Source organism: Marmota marmota, unplaced genomic scaffold (assembly GCF_001458135.2).
Source record: "Marmota marmota marmota unplaced genomic scaffold, marMar, whole genome shotgun sequence".
NCBI classification, from domain to species: Eukaryota; Metazoa; Chordata; class Mammalia; order Rodentia; family Sciuridae; genus Marmota; species Marmota marmota.
The window spans coordinates 2,584,767-2,604,455 of NW_025999962.1; the positions used below are offsets into that span (position 1 = coordinate 2,584,767).

At 61.2% G+C, this 19,689-nt stretch overlaps 1 long non-coding RNA gene across 7 annotated transcripts in view; it reads right to left on the bottom strand.

Moving 5' to 3' along the window:
* LOC107155799 overlaps nucleotides 1-19,689 on the bottom strand; it is a 60,786-nt gene that overhangs the window by 7,085 nt on the left and 34,012 nt on the right. For 6 of the 7 annotated variants that reach the window (XR_001505247.2, XR_007347538.1, XR_007347533.1 and 3 more), the window contains 2 exons: nucleotides 5,634-5,697; nucleotides 3,683-3,744 (listed from right to left, as the gene is read on the bottom strand). This is a non-coding gene — a long non-coding RNA (uncharacterized LOC107155799). Of the gene's footprint in view, nucleotides 1-3,682; nucleotides 3,745-5,633; nucleotides 5,698-19,448; nucleotides 19,684-19,689 lie in introns of those variants that run through there. The other variant, XR_007347536.1, reaches the window with a different exon arrangement.

A 19,689-nucleotide genomic window follows, 5' to 3' on the forward strand; every position in this document is an offset into this window, starting at 1 on the left:
GCCAAGTGGCTGTGCCAAGCCTGGGGTGGCCATGGCCAAGGCCGGGCAGGCGGGGCTGGTGCTGGGCTCTGTCCAGGCCACGAGGGCAGGCAGTGAGCAGGGGTCTCCCTCCCTCCCTTCTCCCCTCCCAAGGACACTGCCCGCCGCAGTTACAAAATGGCGGAGGGCCGTGGCAGCCATTTTGTGGAGCCCTTGGAAGACAAAGGCAGCCAAAGCCCGAGGGCGGGGTGGTGGGCAGGGGAGGAGCGTCACTCCGGAAACTGCTCTGGGTGGCCTGGCCACAGGGAGTGGGGCAGGCAGGCCCTTGCTGGAACCTTCATCCTGCCCAAGATCCTGGTCATCCAGGGTTTCCAATGGCTGGTCACTCCCTTCAAGAGGCTCTGGGTGATCCTGGGGTCAGAGCACCTGCCCAAGAGCTTGCCCACCTTACAGTGGAGGCCACCCAACAAGGTCAGTGAGGCCTCGCCAGCCTGTGCTCCTGGACTAGAAGTCCTCCTCTGCCCAGACTCAGAGGACAGGTCCTCGCTGGCCTAGGCAGAGCCCGCCCCTGTGCTGGCCTGCATCCCAGGGCCACCGGGGCCAAGCAGTAACTTCCCCCTGATCCCAACGGACCCTGGAGCAGCCAGCAGGGCTGAGGTGCCAGAAGTGGTCCAGTTGCCACAGTGGCCATCCACGGGTGCCGGGAGGGCCCACTCAGGGATAGGCGGCTGCACCCCCTCCCCACCTCCTGTGGCTCCAGCCCCAGGGTGCGTTGGAGGCCTGATCATGTGGTTGGGTCCACTGTGCCCAGCACACCCAACACCAGCTACTTCCCAAGTAACCACCCACCGCTACTCTGTCCCCTCCTCTGGCCTCCAGTCAAGAAGTCCTCTGCTTCCAAAAACTCTAGTGTGACGCCCACCCTGGGCAGAGCCCAGCAGACAGTGGGCGCTCAGTGAGGGCCACAGACCACCCCAGGGATGAAGCCCGGGGTCTGTCCTCCTGCCCCTGCCTCTTCACCTCTGGTCTCCACATCTTACTTAGAACCCCAAATGGAAAGTAGAGCCACCTCGAGGGACTGTGGTCCAGCCTCCTGACCACCCACTCATGGCCTGTGGGAGTGAAAACCTGTGATGGAGAGCAACCCCATCTATTAGAGAGCAAGCAGATGAGGACAGTAGCAGGACCCTCAGAGGGTGACCAGGCCAGGGGCGGGCACCACTCACACACCGAGGACTTGGGCCTCTGACGGGGACCCCGGTGCAGAGCCAGGGGCAGAGCCTGGGTCAGAGAGCAGGAGTGGAACTGGAAGGAGACCAGCTTCACCCTGTTTTTCTTTTTCAATCCTGGGGATGGGACTCAGGGCCACTTAGCCACTGAGCCACGTCCCAGCCCTCGCTTATATTCTATTTAGAGACAGGGTCTCGCTGAGTTGCTCAGGGCCTCGCTAAGTTGCTGGGGCTGGCTTTGAACTTGCAGTCCTCTTGCCTCAGCCTCCTGAGCTGCTGGGATGACAGGCTTGTGTCACCACAGCTGGGACCCACTTCATTCTTACAGGTGTGGTTGCCATGGTGACAAGGGCAGGTGGCACCAGGCCACAAAAAGTGCAACCACAGCTGTCCTGAAACCTCCCAGGCAGGACAGCACAGCGGCCTCCAGAGTCCACTGAGGAGGTCTCCTGGGCACCCCTCCTCAGTGGAGGTGGATGGGCCTCAGAGCCTCGGGCTCCTGGGTTCAAATCCCGCCCCTGGGGATGGGGCAAGTGTGAGCTTCCCACCCTAACACACCGGGCACTGAGCTATGCCCACCTGCCCGAGGCCAAGTAGCCACCGGGAGGGCCAGACCCTTCTGAGCAGGTGACTCCGTGAAGCCCACATCAAAGAGGGCCCCTGTCCCATCCCCAGGTGCATTTCTCCAAGGGCACCTTGCCCACCCTGCCTGGTGGCCTCCGCTATGGCCCAGGAAGGCCAGTGAGCGAGGCTCGGGACCCCTGGTGGGTGCTGGAGGAAGGCTTTGATCCCAGGGGTTCTGCAGGGAGCCAAGAGCAGGGGAAGGTATCCTGGGGGCACCTGCAGAGCACTGGCTACTTCCTGTTGGAGCAAAACCCTGCTCGCCCCCAGCCCGCCCTGGGCACCTGAGGCGGCAGCCCACCCTGTACCCTCAGGTGTGAAGGTCTGTGGTCTGCTGCTGGGGCCACCTGGGCCACTCTCCACTGTGGTGTCAGAGCCTGGTCAGCCCTGAGCCCCCAGTGTGGCTTTCCAGGGTGGGTCCTTCTGGGTGTCAGGCCCACCACCCTGGGCCCCAAGCCTTGGTGTCCCGAGCCCCACATCTGCCTCTAATGCACAGGAGGCCGGGAGGCTGGGGAACCAGGGGACGGGGACAATTCCTACAGAAAACCAGCCAGCACCGGGACTGGGTGGTCCCGTGGCCATGGCCCTGCTTGGCTCACACTCCACTATGAGTAGGCCCTGGGATCAACACCGGGGCATGGTGGGGACACAGCAGCCGGGGCGCGAGGGATAGGAGGGACAGGAAAGGGAGCCTTGGTTGGGGGACAAGGCCCAGAGCTGTCTGTCCCAGCTCTCCCCGCCCTGGCCCGTCTGGGCAGCCTTCAGGAGAGCGATTTCCAGCCAGTCAAAAAGAAACCCTGCACCTTCACGGCTCCTCTCACCCGAGCTGGTGTCCCAGAGTCCCCAGGGCCGCAGGGAAGAAGGGAGCTGGTGGTTCCCTGCCTCCTGAGCCTGGGCCTCTGGAAGGACAGGCAGGGACAGTGAGTCCATCTTGAGGGGGTCAAGGCCAATGGAGAGGTGTCCTCAGCCAGCACGGAGCAGGTGCCCCCAGGGGAGGGGGAGAGACCCCTGCACCCTCCACACACCAGGCCCCCTCCCCGCATCCTGCCCCCTCAGGCTGCCGCCGGTGGCCTGGCGCTGCTCAGACACCCAGGCCTGGGGTGGCTTCGGCAGGGCCTGGCGGGCAAGTGAGCTCACAGAGGCCCAGATGGCACCGGGGTCCTGGCCCACGTGGCACTGCTCCAGCTTGTGTGGGGCAGCCTGCACCCTCCCCATAGCCCCCAGGAGACGCAGTGGAAGGACACGGTCCTGTGGGGCGTGAGGAGGCCAGCCCTGGCCTGACCCACGTGGCCACCGCCTCCCCTGAGGCTGGATCCTCCAAGCAGGCCTAGGGCTGGCCCCCGTGGGCTGGTTCCCCAAGGGAGGGGCTGGCGTGGGCACAACCAGGGCAGCCTCTTAGCATGGCAGGTCCCCAGTCTCAGCCTCTAGGCAGCCGAGTGGCAGGGGGACCTTAGCCCACTGAGTCCTGAGCAACACTGCGGAAGTGCCAACTGCCCTGTGGTCACCGGCCCCAGGCCACCCTGGCCATTACAGAGCCCTCAGAGTGGCCAGGGCTTAGAAGATGGTCCTAGTCCAATGTCCTGGGTGAGACTTGGGAAAGCCCTCGAAGTCCTGGAGACCCTGGTCCCTCAGCTACGGAGAGAGTGGCAAGGGCAAGGAGCCAGGCAGGAGCCAGCAATGAGACCCTGCCATGGGCGAGAAGGCCCGCCCTCGGCAGCCCTCGGCAGCCCTGCAGGCCTGTGAGGCTACATGCGCGTGTGTCACAGAGGTGTCCAGTGTAAGGACTGCCCAGATAAAGGCAGTGGTGTGGAGGGGACCCTGATTTCCATCAACATTCAAAGTCCTGCACTGACCTGAGGTGGACAGGTGGACAGCCTCGGGCTTCACCTGGAGTGGTCAGAAGAGGGGCTGAGACCTGGAAAGAAAGGGACATGGGGTGAGTCTTGGGGCAGCCCAGGGTGTGCGACCTCCCTCCTGCACACCCTGTGCCTGGCCCTCTCTGTCCTAACCCCACGAGGCCTGGCACAGCTCAGGAGCCACCGTGTCTACGTGACTTTGGCCAAACGGACTCAAACATGGGTTCCTGGGTCTACCCCTTCCTAAGATGCACCAGTCAGCAGCAGGGCAGGGTACAGCTGCAAGGATGTGAATTTGGGGACCAAAGAGACGCAAGTTCACAGTCAGGCCGAGCCAAAGCCTGCGTGGCCCTCTGTGTAGGTCCTAGGGTTGGGAGCTGACCTGAGCTGCCCCGGCTGGATCTTCTTCCCTGCCGGGGCTAGATCTGTGGGACTCTGGAGCTGGCCTCTGGAGCTCGGCACCGGCCAGCTCCCTCTCAACACCACCATGATGTCAGTCCTCCCCAAATGTCACTTACAACAAGGAATGTCTTTCTCTCTTTGCTTTGGCTACTAGGAAGCTCAGAGCTGAACTCTACCAACGGGGAGGTTTCTAGGCCTTCCTTCAGTTTTCCCTGGGTCCCGATGTCCTCTGTCGTCCACTGTCTTCCTACCCTGTCCATGTTGTTCCAACTGTCCAGCAAGAACCCCTCCACTCCCTTCCTCCCGTGTGACTGGTACAGGCGGGGTGTGCAGGCTTCAGCTCTGCAAGAGGTGGGGGAGGCCTGGCTAGCTTGGAGTGGGGCTGGGCGCTGGCCTGGCCACAGCTGGTCCCTTTTCTCCTCCTCTGGAGGGAGATGGAGAGGTCCAGATTCTCTCCTCACAAAGGAGAAATCAGAATCCCAGGGAAGGGCCGTGACCCCTCAAGACCCCAGAGCAGTAAGTGGGCGGGGGACAGGACCAGGGGGTCTGACCGTGGTGCTGTGGCTTAGGCCCCTCCCGCAGGCCAGCCACCACCATGGGTCCCTAGGGCTCACGGTGCCAAGCCTGGGTCTGGGGGGCCGTAAGGACAGACTGCGCGGAGCTCTCTCTGGGAGCGGTGGGCCTGCCCGAGAACCCGGAGCTCTGCAACCTGGCCAACACAGGCCCTCAGCAGGCGGCTCCCCTGCCCTGTCCAGGTGACATGCAGTGGACCCAGGGCCACAGAGGGGAGCCACCCAGGTCCTGAGTCCTCCGAGTGGCTACCACTTCCCATCTGACCACCATCCTGTGTCCTTGCTGGCTAGGGGACTTCCACACCCCTCTCCACCCAAAGCCGTGCTCCTGAAGCAGGCTGGACAGCTAGGGACCAAGACCTGCTGAGGTCAGCTGAGAGGGGAAGCCAGGCGAGAGCCAGGGCCGGCCAAATGTCTGGGTGGCTTTCCGTGAGTTATGAACGCCCGACACCTCTTGGTGCCGACTGCAGGGACTGTGTGGCTCCCTGGGCTTCTGGACAGAGGTCACAGGCACTTCACTGGCACCCCCAGAGCTCTGGAGGAGGCAGGCTGCCCACCCTACAGGAGGGGAACCTGGGGCTCGGGTCGCAGGACACTGGGAGGTGGGCGGGGTGAGTCTGGCTGCAGGGGGTGGTCACACAGGACAGCTCAGTAGAGCACCAACAACCCGGCCTCCCTGTCCTCTCAGGCCCATGTCCCTGCCCGATTCCCTCTGCTTCAAGGAGGCAGGCTGGGCATCACAGGCCATAGGACGAACATGCAGTAGGCCAGGGTGTCCTTGCACTGTCCCCTCACTCCTGTCCTGGGGGGACGTCCCCTCACCTGCTGGGAACTCTGGCAGGTGGGCCTGGTTGCAAGGGGGGGGGGGCGCAAGGGCAGGGCTGGGGCTGGAGTCCCCCAGGGCGCCCACTCCCGGGCAGCTTCTAGCCAGAGTACGCCCCTCCCCGCCCGGCCTGGGGCCAAGATGCAGCTACCTGGGCCACGAGGGGCTGGACGGTCTTCCACGGCCCTCGGTGGTACTCCGGGACAGGCCACGTTCTGTAAGACACAAGGAGACCAGGGGTCAGCTTCGCAGGTCTGGTGGCTCAAGACAAGATTGGGGCAGGGTCAGCTGGGTGTCCTGTCCCCTCTCAGTCACCCCTCTGCTGTGGCTCTGCAGAGGCCCAGCGATTAGGAGCTCGGCAGGGAGGACCCCACGGAAAGCCCTGCTGGACCTGTCCTTGGCCTGCCTGACCCACACTCCACAGCAAACCCCAGAAGCTGGCCCCTGGAAGCCCAGCCATGGACCAGTAGGCCCTCCTGGCCTCAGAGGAAGGGGTGGATTGGTCTGGGGGTGAGCGGTCACTCTGGGGCGGTGCTCAGGGACACCACTCCTGCTTCACTCCAGCTCCACGTGGCACCCTCCGTGGCTGAGAGTTCTCCCCCATCACCGGCCCAATTCCTAGCCACCCTCTAGGTCACCTCCTGCGGAGCCCTCCTGTGTCAGGGACCTTCCTAGCCCTAGCAGTAGGCTATGGGTCCCTCAAAATCAGCTCACACACGTTTGTCCTGCCCACCTCCCCAAGCCTGGGAACACTGGGGCAGGGACCTCACTGACACAGCCAGGTGTCCTGGGCCAGCACAGCACCTGGCGCCCACCTGACAGAAGTGTCCCACCACCCTCCCTGCTCTTGGAATACCTGATATTTGGGGCTTATGAAGTGAAATGGGACTTTGGATCTTTCCCAGTGGTCACTTGACTGATCACTGTAAGCCAGTAAGCAGCAGACCAGGACAGGCCACAGACACCAGGGCCCAGGGCATGACTCCCCTCCCTGCCCGCACACCTGGGGCTGAGGCCTCTGGATGGCGCCCGCTGCTTCTCTCTCACCCTCTGAGCTGGGCAGAGGCTCATGGACCCTGATTACAAGAAGGTGTAGCCAGTCCTCTCTGGAGCACTGACCATTCCTAAATCCTGTCACCTGAGGACGGGGGTCCACTCTCCTGCCGACAGGGTTAGGGTTGCGAGAGGAACAGAGCAGGTATGGTGGAGTCACCAGTCTCTGTGCCCACTAGCTCCCCACACCCCCCTGAGCAATGTCCCAGACTCCTCGAGTTGGTTTGGGAGGAATCGTGAAGCCCCAGAGGCTGGAGGGACCCCCCGAGGGCTCCCCACGTTGGGCCGAGGACCAGGGCTGGCACCTGCAGCGGCCTCATGGTCTGGCCAGCCCTCAGAGGCCGTCTCCCCAGAGGGCTGCCCGGAGGAGGGTCCAGGCCACTGCTGTGGTGCAGCCCCAGGCCCTTGTGAGCTGGAGCCCTTGGCCACCTGCTTCACAGGAGAGGAACTGGTGCCCACGCAGGGACTGCCCTGAGGGCGCACAGCCCACACCTGATGGCCAGATACCCCGCCCCTCCTACCTGTGGCATGGCCAAAACGAATACCCTACCTCGGGGCCCAGGAGAACAGACCCAACTTAAAGAGCCCGGCCAGCTGCCCCGCCCCAGCCCTGCGAGACCACGTGGCTCACCTCAGCTGCCGCACCCGTGCCACCTCGGAGGCACCCCCGCCCCGCAGCCAACAGCACAGCAGCTCGGGGCCCTACCCAGGAGAGGACCCTGCCCAGGGCTGGCAGAGCAGGGCCTGCTGGGCTGACGGGGGCATCTACCCCCGGGCCGGCAGCGAGGCCCCGCTTTGTGGAAACAGCCTGACTTGAAGTACCTCGACCCAGTTGGGCTTCTAGGCTGCGGGGCAACGGCTGCAGGGGACAGTGGCTCTGGGGGTCTTAGCACTGTCCCTTGGAGACACAGGAGTGCAGGGGTCTGGGTCCCAGATGTAGAGCCCTGTGACAGGCCCCAACCTCAGAGGTGCACAGACAGACTGTCCCCAACAGCCAAAGGCTCCAGTCCTTTCACCTGCTCTCCCCACAACTCAATGCACAGCAAGCCAAGTGACCACAGTGTCCAGGCAGGTGGACGCCATCTTGCGCCCTGCCTGTCCTTCCTCACCTGTCCTCCTGTCACTGCCCAGTTTCAGTGGCTGGGTTCCTGGGTTGTTGGACGTTGTTACTGGCCCCCGGGGCCTCAACCACCTGGTGGGAGAGCACTCTCCCCTCTCAGGGTCCTGAGCCTCCTGCAGCTGCTCTCAGAGCCTGCACCCTATGCTGTGGTCACTCGTGTGACAGAGCCAGTCCAGGCCACGTTCATGGTCTGTGGCCCATTGAAGTGGGCACTGAATCTGGCAGACCAGACATGCAGAGTCCCATCCAGCTTCAACCCAGCCTGGTCCTTGGCCCTCCCACAGGGTCCATCTATAGCGTGGCCCATCGGGTCTCAGATGGACCGGCCCCTTCCCCTCTCTGGACTTCAGTCTCTTCATCTATAAGATGGGACATGTCCCCTTCTTAGGTTTACACACAGGGTCAGAAATGAAGCACACTCCATGCCCAGGCACAGGAGGACTCAGTGGTCAGTGGCACCAATCCTCAGGGGCACTTTGGGGACACATGAGAAGTCACCACAGACTTGGTGCCTGCAGAAGTTCCTCCCCAGCCTCTTTCACACGGCTGATGGACTCTGGCCTGGCCCGTGGCTGGAGGAGTCTGAGGAGAGCTGCGAGGCCAGTTGGGGACACAGGCTCAAGGACAGCAGGCAGCAGCCAGGTGGACTCTGCTGAGGCCAGGCCCTGGGGCTGGGAGGCTCTGAGTGGGGGCAGATCTCCATGTTGGCAGAGCCATGAGCTCAGACCATGGGTGCAGAGACCCCAAGGACTCAGTCTCGCCTGGGACGCCTGTGTCCCCCGGGTCACATGGAGCAGGAATGTTCCCTCAAGGTAAGTCCCATGAGCACCCTGGATTTGCATGGGCAAATGCCACGGGATGGACAAGGACCAGCTTTGGTGACACCGTACCAGATGCCCAGGGCCTTGCAGGGAGCAAGTCCCAAGTCAGGAATGGGCTGGTCACACCCTCCCAGATCCCATGTCTGGCAGACACACAAACCAGGGCCGTGTCCCCAGTTCAGCCGCTTGATGGGGACCAAGTAGTCAATGGTGTCAAGGCCAGGGGAGTACAGGTGCCCCCGGGTCAGCCTGAGGGGGCCTCTGAGAGGACACAGAACCTGGAGCCCAGCAGGCTGAGCAGAATCCTCCAGGCTGTGTGGCCTTTGGACCCCAGCCTCTCTGAGCCCCAATTCTGTGTATCCAGGGGGGCTGTTGACACCTGCAGCACAGCACAGACCCAGAGGTGACAGAGACATGTTGGCATGTGGGATTCCCAGCAGCTGCCTGGCGCACAGTAGGTTCTCACTCGGGGCAGCCACCTGCAGCACTGCACTGACTCCCAGTTGATTCTGGAGAGGCCAGCCCAGCCAGACAGCCACACGCCCGCCCAGAACGCTCTGCTCAGCTCATCGCGAATGACGTTCTCATCTGTGATGGCAAAATGACAGCTGGTTCTCAGGCAACTGGGAAACAGCAGCCCTGTTTTTTCGAGATGTCACATGCAGACCTGACTCCCAACATTCTAGCCGCAGGAAGGAGACCAACGAGGGTGGGCTCTGAGGTCATCGAAGCTGGCCTTCAGCTCCGGGTGGCCTCTGCTCCTGGTTCACGGGCAGAACACACCCGGGGGACGGGGCTCCCTGCCCAGCCCCATGAGCTTCTGCACATTCTGTCGATGGCTCTCCTTGTGGGGAGAACACGCAGCGACACCTGGGTCTCTTGGCTCCAGCCGTCCCCTCACGGCAGGAGGAACGGGTGCTCAGTGAGCAAGACGCGGGGAACGGAAGCAAATGTGGGCCTCCTCCGCCCAGCCGGGCTTACAGCGCAATGTCACCCGTGGACGCGCCTCCTCCGCCTGCCCAGTGTGCCAGGCTGGACAGCTGCATGAGTGTCACCAGGTCACCGTATCACAACTGCCTGGGAGAGTGGGCGGTTGCTTCTAGGTCTTTGCGTCTGTATGAAGAGGTGCTGGGCAGACACCTCTGCTCCCTGGGGAGCCCACAAGCAGGGTCTCAGGGCAAAGCCAGGAACATGTTCAGGCCTGAAGCAGCTGCTCCAAGCTGGACCCAAGAACTCTCCAGAGACCCACTAAGGTCAGAGGAGATGGGGAAGCCGGGGCTCAGAGCAGGAGGGCGACTGGCCCAAGACCACACAGCCCTGGCCCGTGAGTCCGTGAGGAGTCCCACGCACACTCTTCACACAGCCTTCGCAAGCCACCGGGACCTCAGCCGCCAGATGCCAGGTCCCTGTGGAGCAGACCCCTGAAGGGGAATGACGGAAGGCAAGGGACCAGGGGCTGTGGTCCCCAGGGAGGGGGCTGGCTGTCAGGAACCGACCTCTGCTAGCGCAGGGAGGACGCAAGAGGGCCTCTGCGAGAGGAGGGCCGTGAGCCGCAGCGGGGAGGCAGGACCACACGGCGGTCCACGGACTGGTCACAGCCTGCTCCCCGCTAGTGGTGTGAGGAGGAAAGGCCACGTGACCGCCCACGTTCCTCCAGCTACACGCTGACCCAGGACACTCCACGCTTCCACGGCAAGTCCCCAGAGACACCGTTGTGGGTCCCCCCAGCCACAGGACATCCTGCCTCCACGACTGCTCAGCCTGTCTGTGGCTACCTACAGTGAGCCGCACATCACGAGCCCCGGTGGGCCCCGGAGGAAGGTCCTGGGGACGGACCCAGGCACTGTGGCCTCTCTGCACTCACAAGATGTTCCAGGGCCCTCCCCAGCCAGGCCAGTGCCAGGCCCCAGGGCCCAGGGGATGCTGGCCCTCCTGCCCAAGCTGCTGGCAGGGCGACACACAGGTGAACCGGCCATCCCACTCAGAGCTGCGGGCCCAGGGCAGTGGGTGGGTGGGCGCTCAGGGAGCTGCCAGGAGGTGACCCAGCCATGGTCAGGAGAGTAGGTGAGGACTGTGGAGGGCACAGGGCTGGGTCCTCGAGGGCCAGCAGGAGACTGGCCTTCAGCTGGGAGCAGGTCGGGGCCCTTGTCCAGGTGGGAGATGGGAGGTGGACAGGGCTGTCTGTGGCCCCTGCCATCAGGGCTCTGCAGAGACACTGGTTCTAGGGGGCCGCCCCGGGCCCTGCCCTCCCCAGGCCCCTGGCACAGTCGTGGGCAAAGGCGAAGGCCAGGGCTCGGGACAGCCGCCTACCTGCTCAGCTCCTCCTCAGACACGCCCTCGGCTTCCCCATCTGTAAGACTGGGCACACAGGAGCCCTGTCCTCTTCACTGCGCCTTCTGCCCAGCGCCTGCTCAGGGCTCGTCCCCAGGAGACAAGACACAGCCAAGGTGCTGGGCCGTGCCCGTCAGCCACGCAGCCTTCCTCACGCAGGCCTCAGGGGCACAGGGCATGGAGAGGGAGGGGTGGTGGCACAGGCCAGTGCAGAGTGCCCACCCTGCTGTAAATCATCATGCCACGTTCGGTGGATCATCTGGGCACTTAAGCCCTCTGTCTCGTCCTCCCCTTCCCTGGAGAAATGTCCCTCATGTCCTGTGTTGCCCAGTCTCCTGTGTGATCCTACAGCCTGCTGCTGTGCCAGCTCCCTTGGCCACTTCCACTGGTGGGGGGACGTGGCAGGGTGGTGGTGCCAGCATGCATCAGGGCGCCACCATCACCACCAAAGAAAACTGACAAGCCTCTGAGCTGTGGTGACAATGTCCCCAGGGCCCTTCAGTTGATTTCCGGCCACTGGAATGGGTCAGCAAACCCGGGTGGCCTCAGAAGGAGGCAGGGGTGGCACTGTGGACTCAGCCCTTGGCAGTGGCGAAGGACAACAGCCTTTGACTACTGGGACACCGGGACACTCTCGGGCAGCTGCTTCCAGCAGCAGCTCCCGGTGTCCCTGCCTTCGCACCATGGACCTGTGGTGCCCTAGGACCTGTGGCCTGCTTCCTCACCACCAGAATCCTGTGCTGGGGCCGTTTCGAGGTGGCCCCTGCCACTTCCCCAGTCCTGGCCCCTCCTGCCTCTGGCTCTCTCACAAACCCCAAAAGCCAGGGTCACTCTCTCCCTTTACAGCTGAGGCCACTGAGGCCACAAGAGGCAAAGTAACCGCCTAAATCAGGACAAACCTCACCCTGGTGTGGAGAGGCCCACTGCCCAGGGCTCTGCTCCTCGTCTGGGAGCTGAAAAGTGTCCCTGTGTGGGGTTAGCACCACAGGACTCGGCAGAGGCCAGCGGTTGTGACATTTGGCCATAAGCAGGCAGGAGCTAACAGATTCTGTGGGAGAAGACACACCGGCCATTTGAAGGCCGGACAGAAGTCCCCAGGGACCAGTGCCAACGCCCACCTCTGCAGTGCTTCCCCCACCCCGGAGTCAGAGGAGGGTGACCTGCCCTCAGCATGTGGCACGGGTGGCAGCCGTGGCCAGGCCCCAGGCACCCCCGCTGGGATCTGGAGCCAGCTACGAGCAGCACTTCCCCGGCTCCCCAGCTGGACCTGAGTCTCTGCCCAGGCTTCTGACCTTGGGAGACCTCTTAGGCAGCCTGTCTGCAGACCTCGGGCTCCGTGGTCAGCACAGGCGCAGTCTCCACTCATGCCCGGCCACAGGTGCCAAGCAGATGCAGAGCCCGACTGCCCTGCAGAGCCAGGCCTGCTGTGGCACGCACCGGGGGCTCAGCCTCGACACCCGTCTCAGGCAGAGTCCACGACTCCTCCCCAGACACACAAGGCCCCTCCTGAGAACTGGGCGGGGGCTGGCAAGGGTACAGCTCCGTGTTCTCCTTTCTTTCAAGAAACTGTTCCACTCTCCTGATGGGTAAACTGAGGCCTAGAAAAAGGAAGGGGGTTGTCCAAGGTCCCCTGGGATGCTGTGGCTGGGATAGGCGCCCAGGATCCAGGCCTCAGTCCACAACAGTGTGACCATAGCAGCCGCTGGTCTGCCGAAGACCAGCCGGGAGGGACAGAGGTCTAGGCTGCTCTAGTACCGGGCATGGGAGACTGGAGCCCATCAGACTCCTCTGGGGGAGGCTGGCCAGTGAGGAGGGCCCTGGACCCTGGGTTCCCTGGCACAGACTAGTACTCAGTCGATGTGGTTAGAAACCCCCAGGGGCAGCCCTGAACCCAGGGGCAGGGCTCCAGGAAAGCAGGACGCTCTAATGGGAACCAGCCAGCAGGCCCAATGCAGCCCGCCCCCGTGGTTTCCATGGGGATGGGGACAGGAGGTGGGGCTCTGGCGGGCTGCTGCAGCAGATGTATCCTACACAGGGCTGGCTGGGGCGGCACCTGGCGGGGGGCCCTGGGACGTGGCAGGCCTGAGGGTTGGACTTGGGGCCCTGCAGCCACAGCCCTGGCGGTCAGCTTTGGGAAAGAGCCCGGGCTGAGTCCACCTCCTCCAAGAGGCCTTCTGGGGTCCTCAGGTGCTCCACGTCCCTGTCTGGAGCCTCACTTGGCTGACCTGGCCCCTGCCGGCCTCTCCTCAACCTCAGCCTGTCCTCCTGAGGGCGCTGTGTTTGCTGATGTCATGGAACCCGCCTCTCAGAGTGGCGCCATGCCTGGAGCTGCCAAGTGGTGTGGTGGCGGGCCTCGGGTGGCGGTGCCCCTCCAGCCAAGAGCCCCGCACCCTGCGTGGCCCGCTCTATCCATTCCTCAGGGCGCCGTCCAGCCTCCTGCCACAGCCACGGCAGGCCTGGCACCGCAAGTCCCCAGAGAATGCAGCACGCCCCGTGCTGGGCAAGCAAGGGAGCCCTCAGGGACAGGCGTCCTGCAGCTTGGGTGGGGTGGGGTCTCCCGGCGTCCCTTGCTGGTGCCCTGTTCGCCCTGGTGTCACAGAGCCCGCCTGGCCTTACACGTGGCACTCAGGCCCGCAGTCACATAAGCCCCCACCTCAGGGCCACAGGAACTCTGACTCCAGGCGACCCTGCAGCTCCCTCCCGCCCGTCACCTGCTGCCACCTGCGTGTGACCACAGCCCACCAGCACACCTGACTGTGAAGGCCCGGGGTCCCCAAGCCAGCCGCAGGGTATCCTGGAGTGTCACCGGCTATCAGGCCCTAGACCCTGAGGGCACGGCAGCCCAGCCAGGGAAAGGTCCTCGGCACCCAGAACCGTATGACACAGGGCCCAGGACAAGTCCTCTTCTCCGTGGGGAAGAAAAGCTCCAGTCAAAGGAAAGGGCCCCCCTGGCACTGGGCATCTGGGGAGAACTGACCAAGGTCAGCATCTGAGAGAGGCTAAAAAGCAGCAGGCATCCCATGCGGGGCTGCTCCGCACGGCCACAGGCCACCTGGCCAGGGGGCCCTCTGCCACCCGCTGCTGGGGGACAGAGGAGGTCCTCGGCCTCTCTGGGCCTCGTTTTGTCACACGGAAAGCTTGGCCCAGTCCCGCTGGACTGGAACTTTCACTGGGCAGAGACCATGAAGGGCCTGTTTATTCTGTGCTCTAGCGGAACACAGCGCCAGCACCCGTGGGCTCTCACGGTGTTGACATGGAGTGGAATCGGGCAGATCCAGTTGTAAAATAAATCCTTTAAAAAGTACCTGGATGGGCTGGGGATGTGGCTCAAGCGGTAACGCGCTCCCCTGGCATGCACGGGGCGCTGAGTTCCATCCTCAGCACCACATACAAATAAAGATGTTGCGTCCGCCGAAAACTAAAAAATAAATATTAAAAAATTCTCTCTCTCACTCACTCTCTTAAAAAAAAAAAAAAAAAAAAAAAGTACCCGCAGCCGAGGCCCGTTCACAACGCTCCACACGCACAGGTGGCCCTGGGAGAAGCCCACACGTGGACCCAGCTCTCTCCACTGGGCCTTCCTGCCACCCCACACCTCGGCCTGGTCCTGCCCAGATGGTTCACCATTTCCTAGCAGCTGCTGCTGACTGTGGTGGCCGTGCCCTTCCTGTCCTGGCACCTGCCTGAGGCTGCGTGGTTGGTTTGGCCCCAGAAGTGTCCACCTGCAGGCTGGCACACAGGGCAGCACATCTTGGGGCAGAGGTCCCCAGGTGCCAGAGCGCCAGGATAGAGGCCTGTGACCTTTGTGGTTCGTCTCCAAGGTGCGGGTGTGGCGCGACCTACTGTTTGTGCATTCACGCCACCTCCATGCCACAGAGGACTCCACACGAGGTTGTGGTGGGCTCTGCAGGGTGTCCACTGCAGATCACATGTGCCTGAGTCCGGTGGGTGGGGTGGGGAGGCTCCTCCAGGCCTCGAACACTGGACCCAGGTGGGACCCGGTGTCCTGGCGGGGCGGGAACAGTGGATCCCAGGGTCCCTCCACACGTCTGGGCTGGAAGTATGGGCACTCCCACCCCAGGAATCCAGGGCAGGGCTGAGCGCCCAGGAAACTGGGGCAGAGGCTCCCTTGCTCGCTGGCTGCCTCCTGGCACCCCCGCCTGATCCCTTAGGGGTCTGCAGTGGCAGGCCCAGGCCACACGCCACATCCTGCCTGCCTCAGATGCAAAGCCCAGAGTCCCGTGGCCCAAAGCCAGGACCCTCACCCAGGGTCCATCCACAGCCACCCCCAGCCACCAGGGCGCCATCACAGTGAACTCCGTGAGAAACCTGTGGGCAGGGCGCAGCCCCTCCCTTGCCAGAGGGCGACACAGTGGCTGCGTCGGGAAGGAGCCAGGGTGCCCAGGCCTCCTGTTCTCCCCACAGTCACTGGAGGGAAAGGCAGGAGCCCGGGGCCTCCACAGAGCTCAGCTGCGTCCACTCCAGGCACTGAGACCAACCCATGACCCCATTTGGAGGGCCAGAGAGCCGAGGCCCGCAGTCACGACAGTGTCGGGGCTGCTCGCTGGAGGGTGTGTGGGCACCACCGCAGCAGCCACGGCCCAGCACACAGGGGCACGTGCGTCCACACGTGGCACACATGGCCCCCGGCCCCCAGGGGGGAGGAGGAGGAGGCCAGCTTGCCACCAGCCGCCATTTCCTCTCCTCTGCCCGAGTCCCACACCCGCCCGCAGCCTGCAAATGGCCGCGCAGGACAGACGGCAGTGGGCAGCAGGCACAGCAGGCCTGGCCAGGGCCTCCCTGACAGCAGCACCGCTGAGCAGCACTGCACCTGGACTGCCTGGGGCTGGCTCTGGGCTGGGGAATGACCTGTCCAGGCCCCCAGGACACAGCCCTACAGCCCCTGGGAAGTGACAAAGACACCTGCCCTCCTGCCAGGGGCCCACGGGGGAATTGGGGACACAGCACACGTGTGCCCTTTACCTGCACACCTCTGTGCACCCACCTCAGGCAAAGGCCCCAGGCACATCCACACCCCTGAGCCCGTGTGGCAACCGGCATCGGCGAGTGCACAGCAGAGCTCACCAGGGGCTGGAGGAAGGCAGGGCGGCTGGAACCCCAGCCTGTCACCGCTGACCTCGGGAGCCCGAGCCTCTCCAGGGGCCGCCTCTGCAGGTGGAAGGGACGGACGGGGAGGCCTCTGGCAGGCCCGCCCCAGGGCTCCGCGGCACACCGAGGGCCTAACAGCCCTATGGATGCCCCCTGTGAACCACGCTTTCTGGGTGTCCCTAAGTCAGCACTTACTGTCCCCCTTTCACAGACAAGCAAACCGAGGCATACAGAGGTGAAATGATTTGTCCTTGATCAACACAGCCAGAGGTACAGATGGCTCCAGGGGAACAGGGCCGAAGCCTCACATCCCTGTTACCAGCATTACCAGCAACTATGCACCCCCCCCAGTGCTGAGCAGGAGCCTCGTGTCTCGTGCACCCCGACCAGGGCCGTGGTCCTCTCATTCCCAGCGCAGTCCACAAGCTGAGGGACAACGCAGAAGGTGAAATGGTTCAAAGCCAGACCACAGAGCTGCTGGACACGGCCCCCAGTCACTCCCCAGCACCTCCACCAACAGGCACGACGGACGCGCTTCCCTTACCGGCCAGGCTGACCCCCACAGGCACCTCCCCAGCGCTCCCAAGGCAGGACGGACCTTCTCCGCGTGAGGAACTGCAGGGTGTGAACCCAGATTCTGGAAACGGGAGGCAGATGTTTTAAACGTGGGAAGGGAAAACATCGAGGTTTTGGAGCTGATGACATCATGATGTTCAAATTTCACAAAATAAACAGTTATCATCCTTTGCAAATTATTGGGGCTATAAAACTGCTCGGCCCTCGAGGGTGCTGATATGGACCCGTAAATTCTGTACCTTGTTATCTTGGTGAGATAATATATATTTTTTTTAAGTTTACAGCTCCTCTATGTAGCCTACCTGCTGAAGTAGTTGTAAAGTTTGGATTTAAATGTACCTTTAGACAGTCCAAAATATTTACCATCCGATTTTTCATAAAGGCTCAAAATAGTCACAAGTCAAGGCAGAAGAGTCAGTGACTGTGCCTCTTTCTTACAGATGAAGCTACGAAAAGCAAAAGTCCCACAGCCCCAAAGTCTAAGTCTAGTGCCCTACACTGTTTATATAGCAAAACAAGATAAAAAAAAAAATGGTAACTAATTAAAACATCTAAGGTCCTCTGACATAGGGCATTTGAAGTCTTAAAAACAAAGATCAAAAATTAAATTACAATTTAATGGAGGTGATGGCTGATACTCTGCTGAGGGTCCCAGGCGATGGGCTCACGGCGTAAGTTTGTTTCCGTACACAAATGCAACTTGTTTATTTTGACCTCAGTTCTTCGAAATTGTCGACTCCACAATTGAAATATGCTGTGTGTTCCAACAAGTACCAGGCAGTCGTAATGACAGACCAGCCCATCTGTGCTGCGAGAATGTATAATTTCAGTCTATAGTGGAATTTATATAGAAGCAATGATGTGAAAAGTGCTTTGCGTGGTACTTTCTTCAAAAAAAAAAAAAAAAACTGCGGAGAAACACTGGATGCTCTGGTGGAGGCCAAGATCCTGCCCATTTTTTTTTTTAAACAACATCTACAGTATTTAGCTGACTTGGGGGGAGTGTTGGGGGCCTCACCAGGAGAGATGCTTAGTGACAGCTGTTCACATACAACCACCTCAGGGGGCTAAGGTGCACCAGGAACCTGTGTGATCCATACACACAAAAAGCACTAGATGAAAAAAAAAAATCAGTGGAAATACTGACTTAGAATGAAAATGCTCATTTATGTAAGTTAATCAATTTTTTTTTGCTGCTTGCCTCTATCTTGTCCAAAAAGATAAATTATTGCTCAGTAAATTTTGTCACGTGTCATTTCAGAGTTTAGGATTAAAGGTACCTACATTTGTACCTGGTTAATTATACCAAAAAACAAAACAAAAACAAAATCAAAACCCACAAAAGCTAAAAAACAAAAGTAAGGGAAGGAGGAGGGGGCAGCTAGGAAGACACTTCCATTTTTTAAAAGTGCTGAACTCCCCTTCCCTTCCGCCTATCTTCTCAACTCCTTTGCCTTTAAAATACACTACACTGTTTTTTCCTATTACTTTTATTTTGCCACCAGTGTTTTATTCGAAGCTTGCTAAATATTTGGGTGGAATGGATCCTCCAGCTTGCAGCAGCAGAATGTGGCTGTCACAATCATGAAAATGTTTTAATTATCTCGGCTCTATATGCCTGTCTCTGCAGCCCCAAATCCTCCAGTATCGACTGCTGCTAATCTAAGAACAAAAGCAGCTGCCGATACCCCTCTCGTGAGCTAGTCCGTTTTCCTGTTTGGTGGTGTGTTCTGGCCGCTGCTCAGAGGCCAGGACACCCACGGCCCACACGCCTCCACTCTAGGAAAACAAAGATGTATTTACGTGGGAATTTTCCTCTTTGTGTGATTCAGAACTTTCTGGGTCTGATTTTCCATTTCCCATAAATCAAGACCCCAGCTACTCTCAAATGTGGGAAGCCAGAGCGCGTCAAGGATGCTTTTGTCAATCTGCCAGGGGGTGGGGTGAGGGTGGAGTGGCCCTGCAGAGCCCACCTCTCTGTACAGAGGCTCGGCACCCTGAAGGGCCGGGGACCAAGCTCAAGCACCCACCTACACAGCCCACGGACATCGGATCGGAGGGCACACAGAGGTCTTCGAGGGACTCTTGGCCCCACAGGCACCACTTCTGGCTCTGGATGGCCTGGCACAGCTCTGCAGGTGGGACCCCAGGACGGGCCAGGGCAGGCCTTGGGACCTCCCAGGGGCTCTCTGAAGGTGGAGGGTGCCCACGGGCACCCTTTGCCCAGCCCTATGAGCCAGGCGCAGCACTGTGAGGGGCAAACCCCAAACTTAAATAAGTGCTTAAAAAGCCAAGCTCAAAACAACCTCAAAGATTTTTACCCACACTGAGCCGAAAGCCAAAAAAAGCTCTTCTTTCTGTCTTCAAAGAATAAAATAAAACGAGAGGCGGAAAGAACTAGATGCCGAAACGGTGGAAACGGAGGCATTAGAGATGCGGGACAAAATAAAAGGGGCTCTGTTTCTGGTGGCCGAGTCCTCCCTCCCGGGTGCCAGCCTGGCCCTGCCGCGCGGAGGTTGCTGGGAGGAGTCGGGACGGGTCTGCTGTTTTTCCTTCTACTCCTCCTGGCACCGCCAAACGTCAAAATGACTATTAATAATGATGAGACCCCCACAACAAAGCGACACCCCCGGGGCAAGAGAGGGTCGGCCAGCCCTCCGTGCCTCCCGCAGCACTCGTTCAGATTGTCATTGAACACGCGGCCACTGTGAAATAACAACATTCATTTTTATGATGAATTCTAAAGCCTGTAGCTTTGGATCTTAAAAATAAATGGGCTTGGCTCCTGCCTCTTCCCCGCAGCTTTTGGCAGGGCCTGCTTCACTCAGGATGGGGGGGGGAGATAGAATTTGGGGCTTTGGATAAGCCAATTAGAGGGGAGGTACAGAACGGGCAGGGGAACACAAGATGGCAGGGCCCTCGGCTCGGCTCCAGCAGAAGGGAGAAGGTGACTTACCGAGGTGCAGGAGGACGGAGGCGCTTTCCCAAGAGCCAGGAAATGAAAATGATGTCCCCTGCCCCGACCGGTCACCGGGGCAGGGGAAGAGGGTGGGTCCTGCTGGCCAGCAGGCTGTCCCCAGGTGCCAGCCCTGTCCGACAGGCCCTCGGGCCTCCTGGGCTCTGGCCGCCCACCATCCATCGGTCCCTCGGTCCTGGCCTGGGCCTCGGCCCCTCCGGCACCCGGGGGCAGGGCTGCC